Here is a 27,696-nt window from a genome sequence, read left to right as displayed (position 1 = left end):
ATCTTTTACAAAAAAATGTTTCGCGTGGTAAAAATTTTCCTCTCTACACCTTTCATTGCTATAGCATGAAAAAGCGAAAACGGGTATTGTGAATGTCACTTCTTAATTTTTGCTCCAGAAGTAAGTGTTGCTCCAAAGCATCCCAAAAATGTTCTGAATCCTTGCTAGATTGAGTGTATGGCTGTTCTACAAGGCGATAAAGTTGCTTTTATACTTATGACAAAGCGCAGTTCGTACTGTCCGAGTCAACATCTTGCTTACAATATGTCAAGAAAGGGAGCAAGTTAACGTGAAAATGCCGCGAACTTCAGGAGTTTCGATCAGCGGCGTTCGCTAAGCATTTCGCGTTCACCCTTTTTCTGGCTTGACAGATCCCTTGCACGGTAGGTTTACCTTTTTGCTGTTAAAAAGAAGTGCATATTAATACAGCCAGCATTTTCTTCAACGAAACCAAAATCAAAGGACTCTAATGGAACTATCGCAATCGCCTTATATTTAATTGCAGGTGACTAAAGTGGTGAAAACCGCTTAAATATTTACGCAGAGCGCTTCGAAAATAGTTAAACGGCCACACAGACCAAGCCGTAGCCAAGCCGTTTCTTTTTTTTTTAACGGGAAGGAGGGAAATCACATCGTCGCTTGTGCAGTATGGATTGCGATTCGGAAGGATTTAGGTCCGGGCATTTTGGAGATAGACCACTACAGAGTAGTGACGTAGCCGGGAATGTTATTTATGATTGGTGCACAGTGGAACAGTATTATATAGCAAGATTTTTTTTACAAATAGGATTTGATTTGAGTTGTGGCAAGGAAGCGTCGATATCGTTGTACGTGCCAGCGGTGCACTTTTGGCACCTCAAGTACAGTGGATCCTGCCAGCTGTCAAGTCCAGTCACTCCTGCCAGCGGTCAATTACTGTAAAGGTCTCTTCATTCGACCACGAAGTGTGCGTACGTTGCGAAGTAGTGGAAAAGCTCGCGGCACTAATAGTCCGTTTGCTTCGAGTTGCTCCAACAGCTCCATCGGGGCGAACGTTGAAATAAGCGCTGAAGGCAACGGTCGACTGCTTGTCGTCTGCTTCTCCCATAGCTAGATGCCGTCGACGGGAATCCTAAAATAGGCAATACTTCAAATATTGTTCCAATTTGAGCAATTTAGAATTTTCTTTTTTTATAAACATCTAGCTGTTTTATTGAAGTGTTTTATTGCATTATGTATGCTCGTTTTTCTCGTTTATCGTGCCTTCAACAAGCTCGGCTAGGGGGTGGAGACGAGAGCGAAATTGCGATCTCTCAGGCAGATCGCGATAATCTTGATCCGGATCACGCCTGATCGTGATTAAAAGTAACCGTGTAGCAGCGTGCACCTAAACTGGATCATGGTTAATCCAGATCGACAGTGATCGCGATTAAAAGTGCCCATATGACACCACTATAAATTGCAATTTGTAGCTTCCAAGTACATAATTGCTTCCCTTGCAGCCAAACTAATTTTTCCACTCTAGGGGGGGAAGAGGACTTCAGTTTTTTAGAGCAGCTCAGGGAGCAGGAATAATACTGTTTTGGAGCAGCTTTGGCGCAGTAAAAGGGGAGTTTTGGAGCAGGTTTGAAGCAACAAGAGGTGTGATTTGGAGCAACGCAAGTTAGTTCTGGAGCAGCTGTCTAGGTTAAAAAATAATCGCCAATCAAAATTACTTCTGGTAAAAATAATTCCAATGGTTTTCACTCAACAGCAGTACTAATGATCTGATAAGACTTACCACCCACAAAGGTGTGTGCATGTGCGCACGTGCGCTACAAATCATTCTCATTCAATACTCAGCCTCGAACAAAAAGAAAAATACACTCGGGGTGGTAAGAAATATGGAACTTTTTTTTACGCGAACGCATCTACTGCAAGGAATTTCGCTAGCCTCCGAAGCTTTGTAACTGATGTGTGAGACAGAGTATAGATAACCCCGGCGCATTTCGCTTGGTGGAAGCTTCTTATCTCCACGCTAATTAAACACACTACACTGCTCACCTGTGTTCAGTATGGAGCGAAGTGGGGACGTGCATACTCGCCCAAGAGTCAATCAACTCTTTCGGGGATGAGACATTCACATAGAAAATCCACGCGCCCGGTACGGCGAACCATCCGTCAGCGACGGTGTAGGCAGAATAGGTGCCGCGCTGCACGCAACTAACCAGAGATGATCCGTGTCCACGCGACCGCTCCATATTTCAATGAAACTGTCAGTTCTCGCTTAGCATCATATCACAGTAGATAACTGCTCATATGTAATGCGGACAGTCGATTGTGTCCGTTCTGTCGCTACTTCAGTTGCTACGTATCTCGGGCCCTCTAATAGTTTCGAAATGCTCTTTGGCGTCGCCACTGCGCACTCTAAAACGATCGTGCGCGAATGCCAGCCCAGTATCTTTCACGCACTTTGGCGAAAATGAAGAACACTTTCTGGTGGGTACTTTGGGTAATATCTGCTGTCGTATACATGCAGCATTTGTTTATTGGTGGCGATGACACATGTCAAGAGATGCACATTTGTACTTATAAAAACACACTGCCGTTAAATGCATGATCATGCCGCGTTGCCGGCTGGTACAACTTATCGAGGTTTTACTGTATAAGTAGATAATTCCCAGTTGCTCATATCAGTGGAACCTTTTTTGCGGGAAAACCACGGTGATAACAGCGATGAGACGAGCACTAGAAAGCCCCATAAATGAGCAGAAAACAATATGATCGGACTACTAAGAACTACACTGGATACTGATGAACCCACGTCCTTTGCGTAGCCAACGCTCACTGTTGATCGGTCGACGATAATAATCGGCTAGATTTGGCGGTTTACACTTGAAATTGGAAATTGTCGCGGAAATCGCCATTAATGCGCAGCAGATCATATTGGCGAAGAATGGCTCATTTGGCGCAGCACTTCATTCGCGGGCCTCTCACTTTCAATCTCCTATGGCGCCATGACGCGTTACGCATCAGTGGACCGAGGATGTTAAACTTCAAGCGTCGCAAGCATGCGTACGTCCACAACATGAGAGCGATTGTTCACATACCAGCATTCATCTAATTAGCAACAAATCCGCAAGTGAATTGTGTACAGAGAACCATTAAGCATATTGCACAGTACTATATATATAGAGAGAGAGAAAGAAAGAAGAAAGGCAACGATATATTGCGAATGATGCTTATGCAGCTAGTGAACTGGAACGACTTGCTTCCAGTAGAGCAAGTTAAAGTCCTAGCTGCATCCAAAAATGGGGCCAGTTACTTCCAGTACAATTGGTCATGCCTTCCTGTTGCCTTGTAGCTGAAACCAGTTGCTTCATTGCTGTGACCAGTTGGTTGCCTGTTCGAACTAGTTGGTCCAAGTTAATACCAGTCGAAACCAGTAAAATTCCCAGGTGCGCTATGTTACATGGGAAAAGTCCGGTTTCACGAGTGACACTCCTTGTGCAGTGGAAGTCATGTTTCATGCGTATATTATGCCTCCAGGCATAAATTTTAATACTTTTGCCCATATTGTGGCCCTGCCACAGCGGTCTAGTGGCTAAGGTACTCGGCTACTGACCCGCAGGTCGCGGCATTGAATCCCGAATGCGGCGGCTGCATTTTAGATGGAGGCGAAAATGCTGTAGACCCATGTTCTCAGGTTTGGGTACATGTTAAAAAACCCCAGGTGGTCGAAATTTCCGGAGCCCTCCAATACAGCGTCTCTCATAATCATATGGTGGTTTTGGGACGTTACACCCCACATACCTATCTATCGATTGCCCATATTGTTTATTTGGGTGCCATTGACAATATCAAATGTTTGTGCACTGTTAGAAAATTTTCGTATTTATGAATACGAAAGGCAAATCCGAACATTATAGGATGCCGTCCGATTTGTCATGGAAGATTTTCTAATACTCGCATACGCATAAAATTTCAACTGTTTTTATGCCATGCAGCGATTTCGAACACTGCATAAATGGTTACCACTTACTAATCTACATTCCAGGCTTTTGTTTGCTTGCAGTGCCTAAATTAAAGGCGGTAGAATAACGCACAGTTACCCCTGCTTCATAAGTATATTGGTTTTGACAGCCTCACTACAGTGGCGTGCAGTCATGTCGCCTATACCTTAAATATGCTGTTCGCAAATGTACTCAGAGTTTGGTACATCACTTGTGCATGTACAAGTCACATACAAAAGCTATCTTTCTTTATCCCATAATGTTATTTGACATGACTAATGCAAATGGTTACAAAAAATAACTTGATAAACCACATATTCACAATCTAATTTCAGATCAACAGTATGGTTGCATTCACACAGGAGTGCATTGCCTGTGTGGCAGCTTCTATCTCGAAATCCTAAAATTAAAGAGCCACAGGGAAGGACAAACACACTTATGTCTCTGTATTTACAGTATTCTTTTTTGGCAAGACAGGAGGATGAATAGCACAGAGAATCATATTCAGGCCTCAGTGAACTTTCCCTATGTTATTCCTTCAAGTAATCCTGCAGGACTTAGTTGTTCCATGCACCATTCAAACATACAATAACAACCTACCCCAACCATTAGACTTGTTGGTTGTTGCAGCTTTCCAAGATCAATGTTTATATTAAGTGATGTAGCACAGAGCGATGTTGCAGGAGTTATGTAGCACATAATTCACTCCGACTCAAGATGCTCTTTTGTATAATTTTAGATAAGATGCACTTATTGTAACAAGTGAGCAAGTTGCAAGATTTGTCACAATAAAGGGAAAGGACATCAATGCAAAAGCTGCAGCCTCCAATAATCGCTTTTACTGCAGAAGGAAAGACAAATATAGGGAAGTTAAAGATAGGCTAGGATGTTTTGGTCTTTTTAATTAAATCGTCATATCTTCCAAGCAGTTGCTTAGTGCAAACACTACAATTGCACCCTTCCTCAAAAACAGCAGTGCAGATAGATGCAATGGGAGGCTGCCAACAAGAGTTCTGAAACTATAGCGGCTTGAATACTCGAAGTCAGAATTTCTGGTTTCTTCTAGGTTTCACTCCTGCATTGATTTCTAACAACATACATACCTGTATGACACGTACAGGTATTGCAAAATGATATACAACAATGTCAATTTCATAGAAGAGTGAAACTTTGGGCTAGTTGGTATTGCATGATGAAGAACGTACAGCGCGAACACAAGACGGGAATACTAAAGATGGAATACTTGTCTGTGTCCCATCTTTAGTATTCCCGTCTTGTGTTCGCGCTGTACGTTCTTCGTCAATTTCATCAGTGGAAAACCGTATGTAGCAATAATTTACTTCGCACAAAATCTTGTACAAGTAGAAGATGATACGCTTGACCTGCCTTCAGTGAACATTCTTTTCCTTGAATTACAGCAGCCTTCTGTGAAGTTGATTAAATTTACACAAATGACGACTATTGTTTTCAAATTCTGAAAAACAAAATGAAAGTATGAACACAACTAAAACAATCACTGCCATCATCAGTGTCTTCGAGCAAGTGGTAATTCTAACAACACTGCTAGAGTTTTATGATAGTGACATATGCTGCATATGAAAAGAATGCAAAACTAAACAAGCACTCAACACATATATATAGCACAACTCTTGCTTCGATATGTGCAACTCTAATGACTACTACTAGATGTTCACAACAGATGAATGCTAAAGTAAAACCTGGCTCTGAAGATTAAATGGCAAAAATGAAAAAGAAATGCTGCTATGCAAATGAATGCTTGAAATCACGAATCTGAAAATCACAAGCAGTTGACAATCTCTGCAAAGGGCGAAATAAAAAAAATTATGTAGTAGAAACTCGCATGCTCAAAATACAAACACATGAAAAAGAAAGGCGCCTATGAAAACTGTGTTGACTGACCGGTGCCTTTTCCAATGGGCATCTTCGTTGAGCCAAGCAATGCACAAACTTGCAATCTCAAGCTGCCCCATACCTCGTTTCAGTGATGAAGGTATACATTCATCCCGCCTCTGAACAGAATGTACCTTGCTGATGGTGGGAAAGTAAAAAAAAGGACGAGGAAAATGAGGCTGTGTCTTCCTGGAACCAGCCCCAACAGGAAACCCACAGCATGCTGCACAATGAAGTCCTGACTGAAGCAGACTGCACACCTGCGATGGTAATGTCTTTGTGATAGTTTGTTCTTGTTGCTTGAGAAAAATAACTGTCACTGCACCACAACAGCCAGCTACCCTTTCAACAGATGCCTCCAAAGCACTGTCAGAAGCACAGTCAGAGACAGCACAGCTTGCTCTTGGTTTGGGCGAAAAGATGTTGGTGCATTGTTGAACACTGGGCAGTATGGGCACTGGTAGGAGCTACACACATGGCAGATGCTGAGTGCATACAAGTTGTACACTGCAAACATTGTCTCATTGAACAACTCTGAAAGGAAGGATAAGAAACAGTGAGTAATGTACCCACATACATGCAGAAACATCGGCTCATACAGGAGTCATGCGTGGTATTTCAACTTAAGTGTGCATGGAGTCTGCTCTTGAAATATTCAAGAATAACTTTATTTACATATAACAATAACAGGTGACTTTATAATATTGAACAACAAGTGGTATAATTGAAAAGTTTGTGTAGGGCCTCCTCACAAGACCCAGTCAGAAAGTTTGGTGTTTTACAAAAAGTTATGAAGTTCTGTTTGTAGACCGGACATGGGACGCCTGGGCCATTATTGTACCAGAAAAATAATACCGTTTTCCATCGATCCATGTTTATAGACATTATACAGCAATAACTTCGAAGTACTAGTAGTAAATATGCTGAAGCAATACTTCTTTGCAGACTAGTTGGTTCATACTTGAAAATTCGACTAGCAGCAAGTCGAGTTTGGCTTGCTTATATATTGTATGTCTAGGCAAGCATATATATACAATGTACTGCGCTACCAGGCAAGCCTGGTAGCGCCATTTTGATTTCCTATATATTGGTTTCATAAAACGAAAATAAACTTTTGGTTGTATGTGGTCTTTCTCGTGTCCCTTCTCGTTATCTGTCAGTTTGAGCAGCAAGTTGAGTTTTTAAGTAAATATGCTTTGGTAGCAGCTGAGACAAGAACAAATGAAATGTTGTAATGCTATGATGTGAGAAGGTGAACTGTCCTTCTATCGTACTAATGCACTAAAACAACAGTAATGGGTAAATAATAGAGCATTAGCTTTCAATGCATGAGTTTCTGGGTTTTTAAAAATTAATTGGAGCACAAACACACGACACATTCACGCACACACACAACCAGGCATCAAACACAGACAGCACTCTGGATGTGTGTGTGTGTGAATGTGTTTGCGCTCAAATTATTTTTTAAAATTATCTAACAACTAGCCGAACAACAAGTTTTTTTACTAGGTTTAAATCCAAGTACCGACGGGCGCCCACTAGTTTTTCTAATGAGGAGAAATTAGGCTTGTGCGAATGAATAGTAGGGTATTCGAACTCGCTTCGATTCTAATTTAAATTATTGAAAATTTCGAGGTATTCGCAAGGAACCAATAGATGCATATTAATCCGAAGGTGGTTTCGCTACAGTGTAGGGGTGCTAAACCTTGAAAGAACCTACTCAAAGGAAATACGCTCTGCAGCAAAGCCCACCTACGAATTCAAAGGGGCTCTGCAACACTTTTTGAGCATTGTGAGAAAACGCTGCCAATTAGTAGTCTAGGCCACCGAGGACACGCGAGCCATATTTTAAAGCGCAGCACGCGGCAAGCAATTTACAATAAAATCTTAAAGTCAGGTAAAAATTGCTCTGTTCTCTTGGCAAATGACTCAAGCTCAGAAAGCACGCGTGACGTATTTTCTTTCGCCGTGCCAACCCTCCCAGCTTAACCTACAGCGCTTTTGTCAGGACGAGATAAAAGAATGCACTTGCAGCGTGCGAGAAATCTTCGCAACTCTGCGCGTACTAAACGGTGACTTCATGAAGCAATAAGCTTCCTTGGGGAATCCATTCCAAGGGTACTTAAAAGTCGGACGGTCCCTCAATTATTTTACCAATCTCATAGGCTTGTTATGATGGCTCATATGCTCCATGTATAATGAAGTTTTAAAAGTTAATTATTTTCAGGGTTATGACTCGCGTCCTGCTGAAAATAAAATTCTGCTACTGCTGTTGTTTCGACTTCCTTTGAACAAAAAGAAGAAATAAAATTTGTAGGCTTGTGCAAATATTCGAATGCTTCGAATATTCGAACGAATAGTTGAGTATTCGAATTCGCTTTGATTCGAATTTATATTATCGAATATTTTCGAAGTGTTCGCAATAAACGAATAGGTATATAGTGATCCGCATGTAATCGCTTGTAAAAGTAACTTCAATTCAATGTAGAAGTGCTAAGCTAGAAAACACCTAATCAAGGAAAATTCGCTTTGCCACAAAACCCCCCTTCAAATTCAAAGGCACCCTGCAACACTTGCCAAGCATGGTCAGAAAAAGCTGCCGATTGGTAGTCGAGGCTACTGAGAACACACGAGGTAAATATTATAGTGAAGCACGCGGCCTGTATTACAGAATAAGTTCTCAAAGGAAAAAGTTGCTTTCTTCCCACCACAAATAACACAAGCTCAAAAATCACTTGTCACAACCAAGAAGGAATATACGGTTCTGGTCACAGCCATTGGCTGATTTGAGCACGACGTGCTCGTCGTTACCGGGGCTGCCGTTTATCCACGAGTACGTGCGCGATCACACTGAAAAGCAGCATAGTCCAAGAAAAAAAAGAGGTGCTCAAGGTCACGAGGTGCGTGGGACGTATTTTCTTTTGCCTACCCTGCTTAAATTCCAGCTATTTTATCGGGACGAGAAGAAAGAATGCGATTGCAGCGTGTGACAAATTTTCGGAACTCCGCTCGTACCGGACTGACTCTAGGAACTTTGCGGCGGTGAATTTGTGAGGCAACGAGCATGTTTACTGGCTCCATGGCTATTCGTAAAAAGTGTTGCAGGGCCCCTTTAAGAAACATGTTACACTAAAATCAATTCTCATTTTATTAGGCTTGTTATGACGGGGTGTATGCTCTAAGTATAATAAATTTCAAAATGTTAAGTATCTTACAGGTTATCACTCGCATCCTATCAAAACTACTACCCAAAGTTGTTTCGACTTCTTTGAACAACAAAAAAATGGCATTTGCATACAGCCTTTATTTCAATTCAAAAGAAATATTGTGCAGGTTAGTCATGATAAATATTCCCTTATTTTTACATGTCTGACATACTATTCGAAGTCGATTAAAAATTATTACATCAAAATCACTGTCTGCTTCGAATCAACTTCGAACCTAAAACCCACTATCAACACAAGCCTGAAAATTTCCTTAGAGGTGCAATATAAATAAAAAAAAATATTGTGCAGGTTGTGGGGACGCTGACACCTTCTGTCAAGTTGTTTGCGCCGCGTAGCGCACGTGTCTCGCACAGAAGCCGTGAATTCGGGGTGACAACTGCCGGACGATAGTTGGCGTTGTGTTCGCGTTGAGTACCACTGTTGGTAGAGTGGTAGCACCGGCGGTGACCCCTGGTGGAAGCCAGGCTTTGGTGGCGGGCGAGAGTTGAGCAAATCTCTTCTGCACGTGGTGGTTTCCGCGGACGGTTGTCTCTCGCGGTGGGTCACATGAAAACATGAAAAATGAAAAATGTCTTCTTTGTCTATCTCTCTTTCAACTGCCCCTCCCCCACTTTACAACGCCATGCACCCTTATGGGTAGCAGAAATCAGCACGTATCCTAACTTCACACCACTACGTCAAAATTCATCACAACTGCCTTAGGAACACCCACAAGCAGTCTTGCTCTCCTGTCTTCGCCCATATAGAAGCTGACATCTGGAGTGACATTAAAATCACTACTACCAATTTTATTTACTTTTACTTGCTCCCTCCCCTTCTTGATGCTTGGCTTATTTACAGCAGCTGCTGCGCTTGCTATAAGTTCCACAGGAGTACTCAGTCTGCTGTTCATGCTTCTGTTGTTCATGCTGCTACCGCTGTGTTCAGCAGGAACGGCACCGCATTACACAGAAACATTCGCCACTATCTATGCTAATAGGGCAAAGCAGCTCCTTTGAGAGGAGCACGTGTGCTTTTGCTTAAATTGACATCTCTTTCAAAAGCGTGCATTGATGTAAGGCCTTGAGGGTGTAACCACCACCACATGATTCATGATCAAGAGTGTGATTTATTATCTGCAGAGGCAGGTTGCTAAATTTCGCCCGATGGAGTAAGAAAACCTAAGTGGATTGCTGTGTCCACTGAAATTTCTTTGCTTTAAGTAATAGTCATATCACAAATATAGCATGGAACTGAATTCCAGGTAAGGTCATAGTTCACCTTTTAACCATATCTCTGACTTACTTCCTATATTCAAACATTCATTACCAACTTTTCCTAATATGCAATATGTAATGGGCTGGGGATGCTTTTCTTCAGCAGCTTCCTGCCACAGAACTCATATGCACAGACGATCCTGGATATATCAAACTCGGATATATAGAATTACTGGCTATATCGAACAGTGCAGAAATCTACATGAACTTCTCACGAAAAAAGTAAGGCTAGCGCAGAGACTACTTTTTTTCTTGCATTTCACACCAAGGCAGCCACTAACAGCTACAAAGGCACAAGTGCTATCACCATCGCCAAGATGTTGACTGTGAGTGCTCGTTCCTTTGTTGTTTGTGGGCAGCATTGTTTATTGTAGTGTTGTGGGATTGTGCACTTCTCATTTGGTGCCTCATAACTCCTCACCTTTGAGTCGAACTAAACAATGACCCACTTGTCATGATAAAAATAATGACTGCTGCTTAGAACAATGTGCAGCAAAGCACCTTCATGAATCGCTTCCTTGCATGCTCGGAGCCAGGTGATGACTTACGTTGCATCACGACTGCTGACAATGTGAAAGGCACCTCGGCGAATTTAGAAACTTATTGGCATGTACAAGTGCCTCTTGAATCGGGTACAGCAAGTGACTTCATTGGTGCTGATTATGACATAGCTGTTTCCGACTGCATCAATGCTGAGATCTTGGCTGACATTCCCGGTGCCACAAAAGTGAACCCAAGCAATAATGAAGATTCTAATGCCTCCCCTTAACGACCTTTACCTTTCTTCAAAGCTTGCATTGGTGCTCAGCATCATTCGCTGATGTTGCGGCACAATGAAAAGGTGCTCAATTTGCTCATTTAGAAAGTTTCAGTACTATATTGAGGATGACTTGATGGCCATGACGAAGCACAAGAAACAAGACAAGTTTATGGACTACTATTTTCATGTGAAATAAAGGGCTGTAACTTTGAAATTAGGTAGTTCTCACCTTGTTCTTTTAGCGTATTATGATCAAATCAGCATGTTATTGCTTGCATTACACAAGCTTTTATGCAAATTTTTATTTTTCAGTTATCACTATATATCATACTAATTCATGATCCCCTTCGAGTTTGATATATGCATCCGGAGTACACAGAATTCAAATAGTGGGTAGCACAAAAAAACAAATTCACTAACATTCATTCCCCTATTATCCACTTGCAATGCAGGGTAAAAGCTTTTAAATCTAACGAACAAACTAACCAACTGTATGCGCACATTAGATGAGTACGACTTGATTTTAGTAAACCTACCGTGTCGCAACAAAAAACCAATGAACATCCACCTGGAGCATAATAGTCGTAAACACGAATTGAAAGGAACCATGTCATATTGGCAACTGGGTACCAGCGTTGGGCAGTGAAGTTGACGCAGATGGGTGATGTGTCAAGCTAAAAAAAACCAATGTTGAGAGCACTGCTTTAGTGATGCAAAGGGGAAACAGTCAACATAATGCTTGTTAAAGATACATACATAAAAGTAGATTTCATCCTTCTTCTCTTCATATCGAGCTTCCCGAAGGTTGCGCACAGCTCCAGACTGCACATATGCATCCAGTGTCTGCTGCTGAATGTAGTAACCTGACGGCAAGTTCACTTCAAGCACAGCCATACCACTCCTTGGGCTGTCTTCAGTACGAATCCAGCTGGAGTGAACAAGACACGACGTCTACTATCAGACCACATGCACATCACTCTCCATAAGAATACCTCCAAATGCAACTTTAAATCACGCCACTTCGTGCAAATGAAAATATTTGGGTTGATTAAAGTGTAAGATTGTAGAGCATACATGTAGAAAAATTCAGACAGTTCAACATTTTTTTTTCAGAACTACATGCACTCAAACCTGCACATAACAAACTCAGATATAACAAACTATCAGTTATAAGTAATTAAAGAATATTCTTGCAATATAGGGTTAGATATACACTCTTATAAAAATTTTTGGATATAACAAATTTTTATTTAAGATGCAACTTCACTGTGAGAATTGAGTGTAGTAAAATACTTTACAACCAAGGCACTTTATCTGAATTATCCTTTTCACTGAAGCATGAAGTTGTCCTAAACCATTTAGCTTGCATTATTTCAACCCGATAGGTGGCCGACTTAGGTATTCACTAAAAAAAGCTCTAACCAACAAGTGTTCCAAGTGTTGAGGTACCCGTTCTTTTTTGCGTCACGCTAATATTCGTTTTAAGTTGATAGTCGAGGTACCAAACTGGTAGCCTAGGTCTCAATTTCGTAACAATTGCTATTACCATGGAAATACAACCTTTTCATTTTTTTTCACGCTCCATCAGTGGTCAAGGTAATTGTCTGCTCATTTGATCAAAAATGTCACTGACTGAGAGCACTTATGAATTATCCGAGTGAAACAAAATAAACCAGAAGGACTTGATATGAAATAGTAGCGCTGGATTGATGCCTTTTTTCTGCTTTACTAACAAAGGAACAAAATGTCAAATTATTTTTTTCTAATTGCGCTTGAACAACAGTGCTCGGTCTTCAGTGGAGTCTCAGAAACTTTGAATTACTTTAAGTTATCAGGGCTGCTTTCACGAAGAAGTCTTCCAAGTTTGCCGGGTGGGGTGCAGTACTGTCCTGCATTATTGATAAGAACGAGCTTCGTTCTGTACAAGCACAGCGAAAAGCACAATTTATTAATTCCGCCTAAAAGGCCAAACGAGAAGCCTTTAAGGTTATTATTAAATGAGAGAACTATTGGAGTCCACTGACTCATGAATCCACTACTGTAAAAACTATTTGATCTGATCAAGTAGAGTTTATAACGATATGTCACAAGTTTAAACATATTTGAACTCAGCGCACGACAATGCGGACACAAAAAGAGACAAACCACAGCGCTGAAATTTGTCCCTTCTTCTCTTGTGTTAACATAGTTGTGCACTAAGTTAAAATATCTTTGAGTACTGTAACAAAGTGGCCGAACTTTCAGTTCTACATGCCACAGGCTAAGAGCATTTTTCTGTGATCATAGTACAAAATGATAAAGTAAGCAAACTGGGCTGGTATTAACATGAAATTGTAATTTTCATGATCCTTGCACTGAAACAATATTGATGATATGTTCGGTGTTATAGTGAGCATGCACTAAACACCCAGGAAAACACTAGTAATTACAAAACCTTGACTACAGATCGGCAATGTTTTCCAACTGTGCTTGAGGAGTGTTCAAGACCCCTTTCAATGTCAAAGGATCTTGATATGAGAGCCATATCAAAGAGAGTGAAACAAGCTTGCCTTTGGCATTACCTAAATGACACATAGGAGCTGCTCCTCCCATATGAATATTGGCGAACGTTTAATGCGATTGCGGGCACTGGTGGGGGTGTGACCAAATGCCTCCATGTGTCCACATTGTATTCTATGTGCAGCTGAACAATGGCCAAGCCAGTACCTTGTGCTTTCTCGATGATCACATTTCATGCATTGGGTATCTGTTAGGAAAAGACATGATGAAGTTACATTTTTTGACCGATAAATTATTACACCAGTATCAATATTTTTACACATAACCTCAACCGTTACTCTCAGAACAGAACCTCATCAAATCTTGCTTCTGAGAGATACGCAAAATATTTGAATGGACACTAAAGAGCTAAACATTTTTTTTGTATTAATAAAGTACGAATTTGCAATCCCCAAAACACCACTCTTACCACAACACAAAGTTTGATAAGCGAGAAAACGCGAGAAAAGAAAAGGGAGGTGGAGATTCCATTTTGAAATTCCCACACCAACCATCGCGTCGTAAATTTTGAACACATCTACTAGCTCCGATGTAGCTTGTAATCAATAGAAGTGGGATATTGTAATCTGGGGGGCAATAGGCCTAGCATATAAAGTTTCGGAGAGTTTCATTAGGACAAAGTGACAAAAACACGAAAAATACACATTAAAAACTTAGACGTCACGTTGGGAGTGTTAAGGTTAAATTTATAAATGTAACTTCAACCTTGATTTTCTTCACTAATAATGAACTTATGACAGTGAAACGTATGGCATTAGAAAAGGCTAGCACCAATATTCGAATGCTTTGAATATTAGAATGAATATTGCTGTATTTGAATTTGCTTTTATTTGAAATCGAATTGCTGAATACTTCGAAGTATTAGAAATGAACGAATAAATGCAGGATTGTCTGCAAATAACGCCCTTTAAAAGTGGTTTCACTGCTGTGACGGGGTGCTAAGCCATAAAAACACCAATCCAAAGTACATCCACACTGCCACGAAGCTACAGTTCAAAATTAAATTAACATATTAGCCTAGCATTGATTCTTTTCTTTCCAAGTTGAAAAAGGTTGGTATACGAGCTTATATGCTCTAAGTTTACAAAGTTTTATAGCGTAACACATTTTACCAGTTATCAATTGCATTCTGCCAGAAGTCAAATCCCGCTGCTACTCAAGGTTGCTTCCTTTCGCTTTGAACCACAAAGAAAAATGGCATTCACTCAACCCTTGTTTCAATTCTTTAAAAAAATATTATGCAGGTTAGCTGGTTCGTGACAAATATGCTCTTTTCTTTATATTATATGATATATAGTATTCTAATTCTATTAAACAATTCCTATTCTCTTCGAATTCACGTAACATTTAAATTGACTACCATCAATTTTTAGCAAGCACCCTCCCCCCCCTGGAGGTGGTGATAATGACCACGGTGAAGAAGAGGGGGCGCTTGCACGGAAGTTCTGCAATATTCATGATGGTGACCGGTCGTTTCTTTTTTTCTAAACAATGATAAAGGCTTCTTACCGCGATGTACAGAGTGAACAAAAGCTTTATTGGGAAATTTCCGATGATTCTTTATTCACTTTCAAATCCATCAAGAGACTTATCAGAGTCGGTGTCAAACTACAGCTTGTAGCATTCAGCTTGCAGTTCCTAGGGATTATCTGGACGAATGTCGCCAACGCCGGACAACCGGCCATGTAGAAGGCCCTCCTCAGATCCGTCCAGTGCAGTCGATATTCCGCAGCCCTCTAAACTCTGAATAATGATTGCCTCTGGTACAGCGTCCCACGCTGCGGCCACAAAATTCAGTACGTCCTGACGAGAGGGTTTCCACAGATTTCCTTTCGGGGTTCTTTCTGCTATGCGCATGAATTCCTCCGCGCTCCTTCGAAAGCTGGCTTTGAAAAACTGTTTCCATTACACGTCGGCTGGCTGCGATAGGCTTGTGCGTCCAGCCGGAACGTATGCAATGTCCGTTTCTTGCTCCTCCACGGCATTCTTTCCTGCCTGTGTTTTGTGAATGGGAGCTTGGTCTAATACGAACAACCACCTAACGTCGTCATTGTTTCGACCGCACACCCGTGACAGCTACTCCTGGAATTTTTTCGGATGTCATTTACCCGTTCTTCGATGCTGTCACAAGAACATTCCTATAAGAAAAAATAATAATATAGCATAATCTCGCTACCCCCCACTAACAAGAAAAAAAAAAGAAACAGAAACCCACCTGTAACAGGATTTTCGTGAAAGCTTTCCATGGAATCCTGCCGCTCGGCTCCTTCAAAATAACGAAGGCCGGAGGTTTGTCCTGATGCTCAGGCAGCGAGTGTGACTGTGAATCCTCGACTAGCACCTGCAGTATTGGCGATACGGACAGAACTTTCCCCGATGATGTCGTTTGTTAGACATGTCGGACAGTCCATGCGGACCATTTTCTGGTCCATGTTGGCCATATAAAAGGCCTGTAGTTATGCATCAATTGCAACTCGTTCACGGACAAGTGAAAGGCACGCGCTGCTTCTGCGTAGTCATTCGGCGTCGTTTAGCTTTCATTCGCTGCCTGTCGCATGGAGATGCCGAAACGCTTCTTCCACCTGGCAATATAATGGTCTGACGCTACGAAGTTTTCGAGCTGCAGGCTTCTGGCTACGCGCACAGCCTCTTGTGCAAGCAACCTGTTGCTGACAGTGTGCCCGGCACTGCACTCACTTTCAACAACCTCGAAGAGGGCATCGTCAACTTCTCCGCTTAATACGGAAGCACCGTTGCTCAGCTTGCGTCGTGAATTCGACTTGCTGAAGTTTTGTTGCAGCAAAGCTAGATATTTGCTGTCCCCCTCGCGAATCCTCCTGCGATCGATGTTGAAGTGCCGCGAGGTCGCGTGCGCATTGCTTCCGCCTTGGCGATGCTAATGAACCATCTCTATTTTCTTCGCAACAGTGTAAGATTGCATCGATGGCATCGTGCAGCAAAGTCGACCACGAGGAACAACGAACAAATACCGACTGGCTACGTTAACACACCAACACACGCCAAGACTAACGGCTATGGCTAGAGACGGAGAAAGCGTGCCAGTTTTATTAGGGGCACTTTCTCGGAAGTGGGCGGCGAATTCATATTCCCATAACTAGGAGGGGAGGGGGGCGCTTGCTCAAAATTTTACGGTATGTATTTACACAAGCCTACACTAGATTTCTCAGAGTGCAGCTTGTGAATCTAAACAAATTCATTGTGTCTCTTCAGTGTCCCTTCAGCAATTCCACATGTGCCAAAACTCAAAAGAGCAAACATCTAAAAATAAAGTAAGAAAATTTCACTGTCTCACAGTTATCTCATTTCTCTTCTAGTTCTGTTCTGCAGCCCATGGAACACCCATCAATTCCACACATTGTAAAAACTTCAATTAAAGTACTGTTTCACAAGTTTCACCTAGCAAAAGAGCAACGTGCACTTTCCCAATGAAAACACAATATCCGTCGGACATACGAAACAGCTCCGAACATCCGCGGACATCAACGGACCTGTGAAGGATAGCAAATGGACGCCCATCACGATTTGAGGTAAATATGTCCCAAAAGAGATATCCTGAACATATCCTCTCTCAGACATCCGTTAAAAATGTAGTTCCGAATACATTTTGTGTCCTCAGCCTGCTTCTGGCTGCGGCTTAGCGCCAGTCGCTCACAGAATGAAACTAGCTACATTTTACTTTGCTCATTGATGATAGTGAGTGAAGTGAAAAAAAGAAGAAAGTATATATATTGTAAAATAAATAAATAATAATGGCAAAGTATATTTTCAGCATACATATTACGTAATAAATTGAAGATTCACGTCATTCAAACGGGAAAGCTGTGCACATCAGTGAATCACACAAATTCCGATCAACTTGGTTTGCTTTAATACCGTGCAATTTCGCAAGTCTTTCAAGACCTGAAATATTTCAAAAAATAGAAGTATTACTTAATTTCAGTAATAAACTTATGAGATTTTTCTTGTTAAATACAACGTATGAATTTTGCATTTACTAAATTTTAGCAGAACAATCTGTCGTAGTTGTGTTGTCTCGCCTTTTAATATAAGCAGCTGTGTGCGCGCGAACAATGGCACTGCGCAGGTGATGCGCGCAATCGCACATGTTTCATGACATGAGCTCCGTGATTTTCAGCTTCTGCACAGCGATACTGTGGACGTCAAGAACTCTGAAAGGTCTCCGAGCTGAGGTAGGTTCATCGTCTTCGAATTTGCGGTACAGTGTTTACGATGCGCCAAAACAAGATACCTGCAAATGTTTCGTGGGCCCATTCGTTTTCTTGCCATGTTAGAGAAGGTGTCGCAGCTAGCCTCGCAATATCATCGCTCTCCGAAGGCTTTTCGGCTGTTCTCAAGTATTAGGTTTTCTGTGCTCTTGTAGGAAATTTATCTGGATGAATAATCAGTGTGCAACCATCATTGCGGCAAAAAAATGTTCCATGCGCTTGATTGTGGTGGTGGTTAGACCACGTTTTTGATGAAGACAGCGATCTTCAGCAGCACTCACGTGATGATTGTTGCGAATGACGAAAGTGGTAGCTTTTACACTGCTCTTATGCAATGTAGGCACTTGATTGGCGTGTTCATTGTGGAAATGAAAATGCAATCTGTAATATAGTTGTTTGTTGTGTTCTTGGTACTTTCGGTAATTCAGCGTTCGTTTAATTTGGATAAATTTGCTGGCATCGTGTTAGTCAAATTAGCAAGCTTTTACTTTAATGCTTTTCGTGACTAGTGCTGAAAAATATGCACAGGAGAGTTTGAAAAAAAAAAAGAAAGCCTCATATTTTTTGCCGGTTCAAGGAAGGTGGGGGAGAGGACCGTTTTTGTCAAATAGTGAATAAAGTTGCACAAGTCTCAAACTGCTGAGAGTTTCATGGCACAATCCTATAATGACAGAGCGATGTGCGAATCTAAATCATTCAAAATTTTTAGCTCTGAAGTGCATTTGTGTAATTTATTGGCTGGATCAATTTATGTACTATTAGCATGTCGCCTCTCTCTGCAGGTGTTGTGTTTTGTTGCTTTTACAGAAAGCACGGAAAAAATTTAGTGAGGTTAGCATTTCAGACATGGTCAAGAGAATAAAAAGAGACGCGTTTTAGAATAAGGTGGCTACAAAAAACATTCGGCTAGGTGCCGCTTCACAAGACAGCATGCTGCCAAATCCTGCTTGGTATGATTCTTTTTGCATTACTTTATTTCGTCAAGCGAATTTTTTTATCACCCATTACATTACTGCTGGCATACTTGGACAGTATATTTAGCTGCTCAACACCAGAATGTTGAGATCAGAATATAGTGGCTTATGTGAGCTGCAAAATGGCCACACCGCAGAGATCTAGTGGCTAAGGTACTTGGCTGCAGACCCGCAGGTCACGGGATCGAATCCCGGCTGCAGCGGCTGCATTTATGGTGAAGGCAGAAATGGTGTAGGCCCGTGTGCTCACATTTGGGAGCACGTTAAAGAACCCCAGGTGGTTAGAAATTTTCAGGGCCCTCCACTACGGCATCTCACATAATCATGTGGTGGTTTTGGGATGGTAAATCCCACATATCAATCAATCAATTCTTGTGAGCTGTTTTAAGCATACAGAGAAGAGTGCTTTTTAACTCCATAGTTTTGACATTTCAGTGGCAGAGAAAGCTCATAACGTTAGTAAGTCGGACAAGTTATTTCAGACAAATTCCCGTTGTTCATAAGGTGTTCTTGCACTCTTGATGATCGACAGAAAGCACGGTGGAAAGTTTCAAGCAAATTATGATGGATGAGAAGCAATATTCACAGATGATGTATTGGCTCTCTCTGTTTCTCTCTCTTTCTCTCTCTTTATTTATATATATATATATATATATATATATATATATATGGGAAAGAAGTGGATACTCAAGGGTTCGTTTTATTAGACCATAATAACCACCCTATACTTTCCTTGGCATTATTGTCTCTTATATATATATATATATATATATATATATATATATATATATATATATATATATATATATATATATATATACACATATATATATATATATATATATATATATATATATATATATAATTGTTTGCTAGATCTCATTATTGTGAAACACACGGGAAAAATGAGCCCTTAAGTATACACTTCTTTCCTTAATATAAATATATATATGCGGTGTGTGTGTGTGGGTAATTTGTTCACTAACAACACAAAGAAAATGCCCTCTGTCCCCCATTATTTTGTTTGTGCATATACATACTACATACTATGAGGTACACGATGCGCAGAACGAAAACTTTTTTTCCAATGTTTCATCCGAGGTCAGGCCTTCATGAGGGAGGCTAATCTTTTTTCAGGAAAAAGTTTTTCTTCTCTGATAAAGGCCAGTCTCTGGCTGAAAAGTTGGGAAAAGAAGTTCTCTACCTCGTAGTATTTCTTCTATTGGATCATATATAAGCATGCTAAAATTCTAGTGTTGTGTTGTGGTTTTCATTCTGCTTTGTGCACATCAGAGATGTAATCTAGCCCTTTGCGATGATTGTCTATGCCATTGCTATATGTTCTTCTGTACTTCAATTTATTTCATCTTACAGTTGCACAAAACTGGATCTGTTGTTTCAGATATTTATAATATTGGTACTGTGTTTTTTTGTGGCGACCGCCTTTCAGTGGGCAAAACAAGTTTTTTGTAGCCAACTACGTGTACTACCTCAAACAAGGGAGGGTCATTTTTGTAATTTTTTTGGTAATGGTGCAAATATATTGCTCTTGTGCCCTTCTTAGTAGGCTTCTTAAATTTAGTGCAGAAGTTGCTGCTGCCAGCCCCCACTGTCTAGAGCCACATTACTTACTGCTCTTCCCCTTTTGTCAAAGAACGCGATTTTGCACATTATATTCTGGAGTTTCTTTTTAAAAAAATATAATGAATTATGCACCTTAATAAAGGTCTTTATATCAACTTTTACCCCTATGGGGTAGTACGATATGCTTCACAATGAAATCACGTGGGCGCAATGGCACTGTGCCTGTTCGCTGCGATGGTGTCACTTGGCTGCTAACCGGAAGACCGTGTGTGCAATCCTCGCAGTGGCATTCTCATGGTAAAATGCTAAAAGCCCATGTGCCATATCTGAGCACGTTAAACACCACCAAATGGTAAAAATTGCCTGAGCACTCTACTATGGCACCTTCATAAGCATATCATGGTGTATGATTAATAATAATGTAGTTGTTGTTATGTCTTCATCAAAATGTGACTCCATCAGCTCTGACTTAATCCAGCCATCTCATGCTCAGTATCAGCTCGCTTTAGCTGTCTGAGCCAGTGCACCATGCGGGAATACGTTTTTGTGTAGATAACTTCACTTTCTGAAACTGTGGCAAGGACAGCAAGCGTGGATTTTGTTTTTATCAGTTACTTTCAGTATTTTTTTTTCATTTCTCTGGCAGTTTTCTTGTGAATGACATGCATTTAGCGGGAAAGCAGCATTTTATAAAGGCGTTTGTTTTCCTTGATTTTGCTCAACGACAACCTCCTAATTTAAAAGGTCACCTCCAAGGAAACGTGAAGATGTTGGCGTGCCAGTCGAAGACATGGTATAGGCACGACCTACTGAATATGACATTCCCTAGGGGCGTGTCATGTACTGTCTTGTCATGTCATAGTTTCTTTCTCTCTCGTTTGTAGGATCTGTCATAATTGTCGATAGATATTTTTTCAATGTTCAATTCCAGTTTACACTAACCATGTATGTACACTCAAACCTCTTTTCGTTATATTCATTATTTCGTTATATGGATTATAACAGTTTGTGGCAACGTATGCTCAGATGAGCGCACACCTATAAGCATGCAAAAAATGAAGCCGCCTCGCGGCTCCATGTACCGCTACGCGACCTTGCGTGCGACGGAAAATATACACAGTCAAACCTCATTAATTCAAACACGCTTAATTCGAACTTACGGTTAATTTGAACTCACGCCGAGTTCCGGTCAAAGCTATGTGTATTCCAATTGGCGAAAACGCCCTGTAATTCAAACGCACAAGAACTTGCGACGGTTAATTCGAACATACCGCGCTCCGAAAATGCTGTCAGCACCATGCCCATTTCTGCAGTGGCACCTCTCAACGCTGCCCGCGAAGAAAGAAAAGAAGAAAAGGAAAGAAAAGACTGTGGCGGATTGTTTGCTCTCCCTCAAATGCCGATCTGCGATGCGCCTGTGCTCCGCTTCTACTTTTTCAGTCTCACGTAAAAACCCTTCTCCTTTCAAGGCCGCGCGCGGAGAGGGAGAGAAGAGAAAAAAAGCTGTTTCGGAGAGTCCACACGTTACTGAAATAAACTCAGTTTGAAAGCTCCGCCGGAGAGGCGGGCCACGTGGCGGTCACGAGAACTAGTGGCGCTGCAGTACGATCTTGCTCTAGCGAAGCGGGACGCACGTGTTGTGATCGGCGGCAGCAACGTGCAAGCGGCTACCGCGAATCGTGCGCTGTATTCCCACGTCACTTCTCGGACTGTTTTTGGCACTTCGTAGTTTCTTGTACGAAAACAAGTTTGTCATGTGTGAGGCGTAGCAAGGAGAAGCAGATTTGTCTACATTGAGGTACGCGGACTAGCTTTTCGCCTGGCTCCAACATAAAAGCTGCCATAAGCAGCTTGAGAACCTCATACATGTAGCCTCCGATATCTTTCACCCAGCGGTGACGGGCTTGCAGACAAACGATCGTAAGCAAATTTGCTGTTCAGCCTTGCACTTTACCGATAGAATTCATATTGTAGTGTAAATAAAAATTACAACAAGATTATTATTATTATTATTATTATTATTATTAATATTATTATTATTATTATTATTATTATTACATGCGGTAGCTATCGATGGATATGGCAGAGGTGACACCATGGAGCATTATGTATATTTTGGACAACAATTACACAGGACGCTTGAGCTTGGCCTTCACGAGAAGACTGCAATAGCGTGACTGGACCCTGTGCGAATCACTTTCTCAATTACTAGCCTAGCTTCAATCTCGGTGTATGCCTCAACCGTGCCGTGAGGGAACGAATGACTGTGCGTGTAACACTGGCCATTTCAAAATATTGTAGAATGTCAACTGCAAGCACAGTTGCGAAAAACCCACTGCACCATATTTCTTCTGTGAATAAGCGAAGGAGCTTTTACAAGAGCGTAAAGCAATACGTGAACATAAGCGAGCGCCCTGTAATGGCTCGGCCTTTCTAACACTAACTCGTTGCGCATTTCACATGTTTAGACGTCAGACACGATTCTACGCTTTTACCACCTAATAGTGCGTGGATTGAAGAAACTTCTTCTCCTACATGAACAAAAGAAGTGTAAACATAAGGGCTCGATTTTTTGGCTTGATTGGGGTGTAAACCAATAAGGTTGACTGTCACAGACTTCCAAAAAGTTCGGCGCAATTCAGAAGGTGATACCAAGCTTTACGTCACGAAGATAGAAAGCTCACTGCCAAACGCAAAGTCTATCAGTGAGAGAATGACGGCAAACGCACAACCGTCATGTCTTGCTGAACAAGAAGTCTTGATCTCGCGTAGAAAGAGGAAGCTCGCACCCGTTACCTATCCGCGCATGTTCCCAGCGATTCCACCCCAGATATTCAAGCCCAAATGTTCCTAACCAAGGCGCCGATCCCCCCCCCCCCCCCCCCCCTAAACACATGGTGCTCCTCGAATGCTCAGATCCCAGTTTGGAGGAGCTGCCAGAATAGAGCAGCAAGACGAGATACGCTGTTGATACTTACATTCAATCAATTGCCAACTATCTCGTTGCCTTTGAAGCAGTGGATACTTTGATAATATATATTTCCCTTATGAACCAACACAAATGTATGTAAGTGGTGGTGTTTTGCCAGTAACCAGGTTTTGTTACATTTCCTTCATACTAGAACAATATATATTTTTCTCAATCGCAGTGATCTCATTTCTGAACCTAGAGCAGGTAACGGTGACACATGTCGGTGTAACTTCTCGGTGCAGCGAAGTGCACCAGGATGTGGCCATCGTGAGTGTACTGCATCTGTGACAACGTGCAAGGAGGGCTTCTAGCATCTCTCACAATTACCCCTGAAGCATGCACTCCCTAACCAAACGAAATTGCACTCATTCCGATTAGGGGTTTTCAAGAGGGCTGCTTAGATCATCCCTTAAACAGCCTTCTTTCTACACTGAAAGCAATTGATAAAACTGTCGAGAGGCTTTTTACGAAAACCCCCTGGTTGATGACCTCGTTTCGATTGTGCTTGAAATGTTGGAGTAGCTGCCACTGCATCTTTTGAGTTATACCGCTCATCATGAGAACGTGAAGCTAATGTTCGTAAATATACGTTCTTTTTTGTTTTTTTACAAGAAAACCAATCAGGAGATTTCTGAAAAGGTGGAAAATGCGAGAAAGGGGATGAAGTTGCGGCAACTTTTTGCCCTCTGCTCTCGATTGATAGCCGTCGCGAAGACTTGTGTGATGAACAGTGAATGGGTAGTGTTTCTTCAAGAGAGCTTTTAGTACAACAGGGAAGGCAGCATGAGGAACAGCGCAGTGTTCAAGAGTATAGTGCAAGATCAGACTGCAGTGCCGCTTGTTCCCGTGATCCTTGTTCGGCCCATCCTCCTCCGCTGGCGGAGATACGGAGCTTTGAAACTGAGTTTAATCGAGTAACACTGGAGAGTCCTCTTTTCTCGGTGCAGAGGGTAGCAGTAGAGACGCAGTCGTTGCCGTCGTCTTTAGGGTGCAGAGAGGGAAATCGTCTTGCCCCGCGGCACCGCTTCTCGGTCATGTGCCCCGCTGAGTGCTTCCTCAATCCTCTCTGCTGAGAAGGACGGCTCTATCGGCTGCTCGTGGTGTGGCTGTGAAGTCAGCGCGGTAGTTTTGAAAGAGCCGCGCGAACAAGCGTCAAATTTCGCAGAAAACAATACACTTAACACACTAGAGTCATTTTTATAGAATATTTGATAGACTAATTTAGTTTGTTATATTCATTTATCGATCAATTTTACTTAGTTACAAAGAGGTTTAAAACGCAAGGTTCCTAATCGAGCTTTCAAGAGAAATTTTATTTACTTCGTTATATCTATTATTTCGTTATATCCCGTTACGTTATAACAAGGATTGAGTGTATGCAACATCTAGTTGGAGTGCGCAACGTACGTGTTGTTTGTGCTATGTGCCTAAATAAAAAGGTGTGAATGCAATACACTTGACTCAGTGTTTCTCTAGCACAACTGGATGTTTAGCATTCTATGTTGCCATCTGTCAAATTTCATTTAATGAAAGTGTTGCGATTTCACATGTTGAAACCACACAGAAGTTTTTCTATGCTTTGAGGTGTTCATTTGATTACTTCTTTTATAAAAATGCACATTGGTAAAAACTTTGTGTGTGCTTCAGTCTATTCTTATTTATATCAGTGCATGTCCAGAAGAACTGATTATTTAGCATCTGAAAGCACAGGAAAACTTATTCATGCCTTGAACTTCTAACAATGCAACTTCAGAGAGTAAAAAAAAAAGACTATAGAAGACTGCTTTTAGAAGACACCCTGAATAAAAGACATTCCTTCATTTCTTTCTCATGTACACAGCGTGTCCTTCGGGGCTTGTTTGGGACTTGCAAAAGATAACCCTGGGTTCAGGAAAGTGTGGTCAAATCGACCTGCAAGGGATGCCGCCGCTGTTGTTCGGGAAATGCAGTGGATATCCGATATCTATTTAGGGGTGTCCTGTGGACATCCCTAGCATCTCACTGTTGTCACTAGGCTTTACATGATCTTTACCCTTTCCCAATTGTCCCCGCTCCAAAGAGGGCCAAAAAGCTGTCTAAAGGTAAGAGGCAAGCCAATCCCTACTTTTCCTACCATTCTTCAATCAGCTAACGCATTAACTGTGAGTGTCATGTCGTTCATCGTCTTCCTTCGTATATACTATTCAGCATAATGGTCATCCTCGTTTGTCACGAGGGCTGCACTGCTTTTGCCTTGTGTGACTGTGTTGAAATATAACATTTTTACTGTCGTACTGGACATCGTCTCGTAAGTGGTTGAGCTGCTGGGTAACCGACGTGAAAACGATGCATATGGTGCTGGAATATATCCACCAGATCCGGGGATGAAGACGAAGAAAGGCCAGGCCTTTCTACAAAGGTAGAAAGTAGGCTTGTGAGAATATTCAAATGAATAGTAGAGTATTCGTATTCGTTTCAATTTGAATTGAAATTAGCAATTATTTCGAAGTATTCTATATAAACGAATAGGTCTCCATTAATCCCCATGTAGTTGCCTGTAAGTTCACTGCAGTATAGTTGTGCTAAGCTGTGAAAGCACCATCCAAAAGAAATTTCCTCTGCTATGAAGCCCCACTTCAAATTTAAATGTGCCCTGCAACACTTTTTGAACATGGCCAGCAAACGCTGCCAATTGATAGTCGAGGCTACCGAAAATACGCGAGCTAGATATTATAGTGCAGCACGTGACCCATAATTCACAATAAGTTCTCAAAGTCTGAGAAAAATTGCTCTCTAGGCAATAGACGCCACAATGTCAAAAATTCCGTCAAAGTTATCTTAGCAGCCATTGACTAATTTGCTCAGTCGTTACTGGGGCCGCTGCGGGTGGCTGCGACATGTCCACGCGTACATGCGCAATCGTACTGAAAAGCCACATATTTAAAAAAAAAGAGAAACAAAGAGTGCTCAAGGTCACAACAAGCATGTGGCATATTTTGTTCTCCCATGCCATCTCTTGCGGCTTTGCTTCAAGCGCTTTTGTCGGGACGAGAAGAACGAATGCAACTCCAGCATGTGGCAAATCTTTGTGACTCTGCCCATACTGAACAAATTCTGGAACTTTTAGCGGCGGGTAATTTATAAGACAATAAGCTTCTTAGCTGTGTATAGGAACAAACTCTAACAACAAACTCATTGATTAAGGAATGCAGTTATGTGAGTACTTAACTTTACCATTTGAAAATGACATAAGCTACAATAATGATAAGCGACTTGGAAGTAGCATCACTTCACTGCCTTAACATGCTTCACTTGTTTCAAGTGGGTAAAATATGAAGCAGGTAAGAAATCAAATACATTAGTACTTCATAAATTGATACATGCGCAGTGTTTCTGGTATCCTGCCGCGACTAAAACACACACGCACACTTCCACACACACACATACACACACACACACTCACACACACACACACACACTATATTTATATATTGGGCGCACGTTGAAGAACCCCAGGTAGTCAAAATTTCCAGAGCCCTCCATTACGGCGTCTCTCATCATCATATGGTGGTTTTGAGACGTTAAACACCACACATCATCATCATGACTATATATATATATATATATATATATATATATATATATATATATAAACGTAGCGAAGAAGAAAGCGCACTGGCCACTGGCTCCGTAGTAAAAACGGAAGCGAGAAAGCACGACGTACGAGGAAACACTTTTATTAATCACATACGTTTCAGCTGGTGGGCCTGCCTTCGTCAGTGTGACATGTGATACAGCTTTCGTAGCCATTATATACATTTCTAAAATGTTTTGGGACATGCGAAATAGCAATCAGAAGTGATTCGACATGATTATACAAAAAAGCAAAATACATTTAGTGTGAAGATGCAATGCGTAAAGTAACATGGACACAGCAGTCACCTCTTATCGTTATAGCGAAATCAGTACGAGTGAAAGAGATTTTAAATATAAATATGGCGCGTGGTGTGGAAAGCAATATGACAACCATGCGTGCAGATTTAAGCGCATGAACGAGCGGTATACATACTAAAGATAACCAGGTAAACTGAGTTTGTTAAGCATAGAACAAGAATGGTTCGGTCGAAAACAAAAATAAGAAGTGAAATAACAGAAAATGAACTAGAAATCTCGGAAGGGTATCAGACACCTCAAGTCGTGCAAGGTAGATTAGCGAGTGTGCCTGCGTGTTCGTTTATTCCAGAGTTTAGTGTACCG

At 41.5% G+C, this 27,696-nt stretch overlaps 1 pseudogene; it reads right to left on the bottom strand.

The window, feature by feature from the left end:
* Positions 1-6,076: 6,076 nt before the first annotated feature.
* The window catches only part of LOC142775051 (CD109 antigen-like), a 58,297-nt pseudogene continuing 36,677 nt past the window's right edge, over positions 6,077-27,696 (bottom strand).

The sequence above is a fragment of the Rhipicephalus microplus genome, chromosome X, assembly GCF_043290135.1.
Source record: "Rhipicephalus microplus isolate Deutch F79 chromosome X, USDA_Rmic, whole genome shotgun sequence".
Lineage (NCBI taxonomy): Eukaryota > Metazoa > Arthropoda > Arachnida > Ixodida > Ixodidae > Rhipicephalus > Rhipicephalus microplus.
Note: the sequence above shows the minus strand (reverse complement) of the source record. Positions and strands in the feature narration are given on the sequence as shown.